Source organism: Pyrgilauda ruficollis, unplaced genomic scaffold (assembly GCF_017590135.1).
Source record: "Pyrgilauda ruficollis isolate IOZ18807 unplaced genomic scaffold, ASM1759013v1 scaffold38, whole genome shotgun sequence".
NCBI lineage: Eukaryota > Metazoa > Chordata > Aves > Passeriformes > Passeridae > Pyrgilauda > Pyrgilauda ruficollis.
In genome coordinates this window covers 467,664-474,244 of record NW_024525267.1, presented here as the reverse complement: position 1 = coordinate 474,244, position 6,581 = coordinate 467,664, and positions in this window count along the sequence as shown.

Sequence of the window (6,581 nt, the reverse complement as noted above, 5' to 3'; positions counted from 1 at the left end):
AAGGCCAGGTAATATTTTATTCCCCAGATAGTATCCTTAATTTCACTGGGCCTTCCTGGAATCTCTTTGATTCACACAATGGATTTGATGTGTCCAAGGACTAGTTTGTACAGGGGTTCCTTGGTCCATGGCTATTATTAAGGCTGTAACAGAAAATCACTCTTGTTTATTTCAAAATGACTGGTCTGATGTGAATCAAGTAACTTCCAACATATATGCTGCTGAGTTCATGAGAGAAACAATGCAGTCACATTTTAATGCCAAGTAAGTTACACAAGTAAAATAAGTATTTTTTACTGTAATGAAAAATTCAACTTGTACTTTTGCCTTGAAGAAAACATTTTAGTAGGCATACCACCTTGTGCTATTGTATACCGCTGTGTAAAAAGCTGAATAAACTGTTTTACCTTTCTTGTTAAAGTTCTCTAGTTTAAACTGTAAAGTGCTAGATGGCTAAAGAGTTAATGAGGGACTTCTCCTAAATAAATAATTTCTAAGTAAGGAATGTAATATTTAAAATACATGTTTCTCTTTGGCAAGTGGTGAGGACTGATGATTTTTTAAAATGAGAACAAATGCTGGGAGGACTTGAGTGGTGTCCAGATATACTGAAGGAAATGCATTTTCATGTACTTTCAAATACATTTATTCTGAATAATTTCAGTCAGGGGCTTGTACTGGATGTTTGCACTAGTTGATCAAAGCTAATTTTTGTGAGAAAGAACTAAATTCTTCTGTATAGCTGGTAAACAAAATGTTTTTAGAAATTGTTATGCTGTAATAAGAATAGTATTTACTAGTGAATAGCTCCAATTTATTTTACAGAATCTCCAATTTTGAAATAAATGAACAGGCTTCCTGTATCTACTCTGTTACCTGTGGGTTTGTCTTGTGGATTCTAATTGTTCAGTTTATTAATTGTTGTAATTATATATTGTATCTGTTATATATATTATTTTATATCTATTACATATTTTCATGCCCAAAAACTAAATGCATATTCTAGGGGAGAAGACCCCAGTAAAGACTGCAAATTCATAAAGTGCATTGTTTCCCACTTACCCAAAAAGTGACTTTTCATTTTGGAGGAAGAATCTAAACTTTTTTTCTGGTCAACAAACAAATGGATTTAAAATTTTTAAAAAGGGGAAGAATTACTAATTTATTAATGCATAGAAACTGGCATTATAAAGGGAAGCCATGGGAAAGCTCACAAAAATAGTTGTGCTTAATTATTTACTGTTCTTACAATTTGTTTATCTGGACTGTTTCTATATACATGTTTAGACTTGGGGATTAGTAAATTACTAGCTGCAGTACCATTTCATATTTACTCTGTACTTCCCCCTACACCTTAAATCCCTTTGCAGTATATGAGAAAAAGAAAATATAATACAATAGAGTTGCAATACAGTTCAGAATCAGCCCCATGATGTGTGTCCTGAAAAATATATCTAAATTGGATAAACACACGGAAAAGAAATGGCATATGGGAAAGGTATAGGAATGCTTCCTCTCTAAAGGTTTCATGGGTATCATGCTTTAGGAGTTGTAAATATTCCTCTAATCCTTCTACAAAATCAAATCATCCCACATGTTTTCAAAGTGTTTCTAACACTCCTGCAGTAGTTGTACCTGCCTGTTGGACCAACCTCCCCCACACCGAAGTGTACATAGCAAGAGAATATTCATGGTTCTGTTGAGAATTTGGGATATTTGGGTCCAGTCCTGTTAGCAACGTAGACTCCCAGAATCATAAAACAGTTGGGGCTAGAAGAGACCTTTAACTGTTATCCAGTCTAACTGCTCTGCCATGAGCACCTCCATCAAAGCAGGTTGCTTGGAGAACTGTCCAGTCTGGCCAAATGTTTCCAGGGATAGGGCATCTACCACTTTTCATAACCAAAACTTTGGTTTTTGGTTTTGGTTTGGTTTTTGGTTTTAATTGGATTTTTTTTTTTTTTTTTTTTTTTTTTTTTTTTTTTTTTTTTTTTTTTTTTTTTGCTACTGACATTGTGGTTAGGAATTTGCAAGTGCACTGGAGAGGGGAGGGTGCAAAGTTCAAACAGCTAAGATGGGTCATCTCAGTGTGTGGAGGCAGAGTAAACTTCTACAGTGGTATGAGATCCAAACTTTAGTTCAGACTCAAACATAGTAAGACAGGAACCGTTGGACTGGTTTTCTTTTAACTACTCTGGGATAAAAGTAATTCTGACAGAAACTCAAAAATAATCTCCCTTATCCTTGCTGTGTAATCACAATTAGTGTAGCTTGAAGATGATGCACAGGCAGTGTTAGAAACACACTGGATCCATCTGGATCTTGGCAGAAACAAAGACAAGCACAGGGTTCATTTCAGACAAGGAGCCCTACACATGTGTACACAATGAGCATGCACTTGGGTTGTACAGGAGCCCAGACCTCCTAAGGATAACCTGTGCCCATCACACATATTCTTGTTGGTAGTGTGAACTGAAACCTTCATCCTCTCCTCAGGGCTCATTTTACCTGGTCAGTAAACAAAAGCCAGCAGGAGAACTTTCCAGCTGGTGAGTGGAGAGAGCAAAGCCTTTCACTTGAGCTGTGCTCTCTATGGTAATCTTTTCTTGAGTTGCTATTTCTACTGATGTTACAAGGATTATTTCCAGGACAGCTAATTGCAGCAATTTATGAAATGCCTTCTGTGACTAACTCCATTCCTTGGTGAGACAGTACCACTGGCTTACCACAGTCCTTGGCAAACTACTCTTTATCTTGGAATATCATATAACATATGATCAAAGCAAAATGCATAGCTCCATCTGCTGTAAATACTTTGAATTGATTATTTTTAATTTCTTTTTTATGGTTGCTCTGTACCCTGGGGAACAGATTTATCACTCTGCTGATATGTATTTTCTTCATGTTAACAAGAATCGACATACATATAGATTTATACATTGTAAAGTGGTATTTCTTGGTTCTCAGGCATAAATGAGCATTAACAAGGGTATATCTCAAGGGCATTAGGAACCCCTGTTAACTATTGTACGACAGATCTTTTGCATTGTGCCACTGAAGGTACTTGTGAAACTGCTCCGCTCTTTCAGTAAAAAAACCCATCAGATGAAGTCCCAGGTGACTGGAAAAAGGAAACCCTGCACCCATTCTTAGAAAAGGCAGAAAGGAAGAGCCTTTCCCCCTTGCTCCTCTAGTTCCCTACTGGCACACACCTGAAAGGAAACAGTGCAGTGCTCAGTTCTTCACAGGCTAACATAATCAGTAAACCTGAGCAAAACTTTTCCTTCTTGCTGCCCATGTTCAGGAGATGTTTTTAGTCACACCAAAGTATTTTCTGACTCCCTCCTTTTTCTACTTTTGATGTATTTCTAAATTTATAGGAAAATTAATCACAACATCCAAACCCATTGTATGTTTGAAGGCATCAAAAAAGCCAAAAATTATTTCTAGAGGAGTTGGAAGCCAATTTTGGTTTAAAAATATTCTCTCTCTGTGAGGCATTCCAGAACAGCCAACAGAATTATACGCTCAGAGTTGAATACAAATCTTGTGGTTGACATAAATTTTGTTCCCCATTTTTTTTAGCCACTGATAGCTATAGGGGGTTTCTTTCCATTTATTTTTCTCCATTATGGAGGAGATCATCAGTCTGAAGAAACACAAGGAAAAAGCAGGGAACTTTGCCTGGGAAATGCTGCCAGGAGAGAGGGGTCAGTTTCCAAACTACGTCAGCTCATATCCTCATGTCAGTAATTTAAAGAGGTAAAAAAAGAAAATATTACTGAAGTTTCTCTTGCACTAAGAAAAATATCCTTGGAATTACGAAGTCTGGGTCACTGAAGTGGGAAAGCATGCCAATTTTTTTTTTTAATGCATTTTAGGGTGAGACAAAGATTCATGAAACCTAACACCTTGTTAAAATCTAAGCTTCAGTTTTAGAAATGGAATCTTCTTTCTTTCTTCCAACTTCCTTCTCTATAATCATACTTGCAGCTTTTTCTCATAATACATTGCAGGTGTTATAATTAACACTGTGGTTTAAAACGTTTTCAACTGCTCTTCCCAGCAGTGATTCACAGCTATGAGCTGGAAAACCTGGTAGCCAGACTGGGGGCTTCTTGAGAGGAAAGCCTCAAGGGAAAATTTCCCAAGTGGAGTGCAGAATAGACACATCCTTTCCTGGCCAGAAACTAGGATGCAACACTTGGGCACGCACTCCCTCGGTAAGTGCCAGCCTGTTTCAAAGTGCCTTAGTGAACCAGGGTGTGACAGGAGGCCAGAAGGCACCGTGGCTGGTACCAGCAGCAGGGAACAACAGAGGTCACCATTGTCTCGCAGGAAGGAATCTCTTCAGAGTCCATTTTAGACCCTGGTATGAGTGGAGCTGAAATGCCTGCTTTCCACCAGCATGACTGGAGAGTTCTGTAGCATGAACAAAGACAATTCATTGTGACAAAGTGATTTTTAATGTCAGTTTTCCTCTTCTCTAACCCAAACAGAATGTTTCTTTCATCTTAGTCAACAGGAAAAAAAAAAAAAAAAAAAAAAAAACAAAACAAAAAAAAAAACCAAACCCAGAAAAACCTCCACTCCACTCCCCATCCATTACTAATTTTTTCAAGAAGGGAGATAAATGTCTTTATTTTCTTTTTGTCTGACAACAGTTACCCCATAGAGTAAATATCAGAATTTATTGAACTAAAGATACAGGGAAGGCTGTTACTTGGTACAGTGTAACTTATTCTTTTCCAGATTTTAATAGTTGGGCAGGGAGTCCTTTTCATCCCACAGTCTGTTTTCTTTTTATGGTTGGCTGTGTGGTTTTTGACCAAACTCTCAATGCCAGTTTGAAATATGCGGAATTTTTCAGTTGCATCTCACCTTGACAAGTTCATCTCACTTTAAAAATCTTTGTAAGGAATTTGTGAAATCAACATAAAAGTAAATTTTTAATTTGGAGTTGAACTCTGATGGTTAGGTCTGATTACACAAATACACGACATCAAAAATCTGTTTCTTAGAATAGAGAGAGGGTAGTGGGGACAGGATTGTAAGGAACAGCATGGATTGTATCCTGTGCTTTTATATCAAAAACTCCTGTCACCAGGCAGGCTCAAGGAGGAAGTAGCTGTGGAGAAAGACACCCAATTTTATAAGAAAATAACTTCCAGAATTCTCCTGGTTTTTGTCTATTTTGTGTTCTAAGTATTCTGCTTGCTTTCTCTTTGAACCTACTTGAAATGGATAAAATTCATTATTTAACCATGGCCTGCACTAAGGAGGGTTTCTTTCTGCTCTATTTCATGTTAGAAGGAATCAAGAATGCCAATTTCCTTCAGTACTTCAGCTAAAATTGGAAAAATAGACCCATATGCTCTGACAGTTCCCACTGGATAAGACTGAACAGCTGCTCTTCTTCCTCAGCTTTTGTCATGGGATATAATTATTCTTCCATCCATTAAAAAAACCAGAAGGATGCCCTTTCAATCCTACAAAAATACCCAGTACCGTAACATTTGACAACATAACGGCAGCCATTACAGAAGTTGTGCTCTAAACAGCAGCAGAGGTTTGTGCCAAGAAAATACTTAATTTCATAATACCCCAGGCCTCTAGATCACTTTTTGAATCTGAAATAATTTTATTCAGGTTGTTTTAAATGAATCTTAGGAGTGCTCCAGACAGCTTTATTTTTTCATACTGATTTTGCAGGCACAGTTGTGTTAAAATGGCAAGTCCCTGGCAGAAGGCAGATGGAAGGAGGAAGCTGGACATCCAGTGACAGATCTTCCACTGAAAACACACTGCCTGCTGCACAACTTAAAAGGGCAGTGGCTGGCCAGAATGGCATCGCATTTATGGTCATCTTCTTTATCAGGCACCAAGGTCAATTACCATCCAGTCCTTGTGCAAGCACACGAGATCACAGGAGACTCTCACCTGGTCCCCTGGCTTAACACAAATGTAATTCATTCACCTCTGCCTGAAGGGTTTTGGTGGTGGCAAAACCTGACCCTACACCAGCTGTTTAATTCTAGATATTTCAAGGCACTTCTAAAAATACTGAGTAGTAACATCTACTAGATCAATGGAGTGTTGCCAAAATATTGGAGTGAGACCAGTGCTCCAGCCAGGCAACAATCTGCCTCATGCAGTGACAGATGGAGATGCTGCCTTGGGAGTCCACATAACCCAACTACCTTCAGCTGTCCTTTCTTCTTCCACCTTCTGGGCCCTGCACCAGCGGGGAATGAAGGCTCCCCAGTGGGAAAGTAGCACTTTGCCTGTGGCAGGGAGGTGACTTCTTATGGAAATGGCCTCCTGTGTATGGAAAGGTGGGATTTTTGATAGAGAGCAGCTCCACGCTGCTCTCTGTCCGCATTGCCAAAAAGGGATCACCTTCTTCCCCTAGGGCTTGCCGTGCGATAGAACAACCCTATTCCCTCAGATCCGGCTCCCCATGACCCTGAGTGGCACAGGGAGCGAAGGCCCGGGCCCCGGCCTCCCTCCCAAGATGGCGGGCGCCGCCCTCGCCTCAGCGCCTCCGCGCGCGCGCGCGCGCGCCCCCCGCCCCAGCGCGC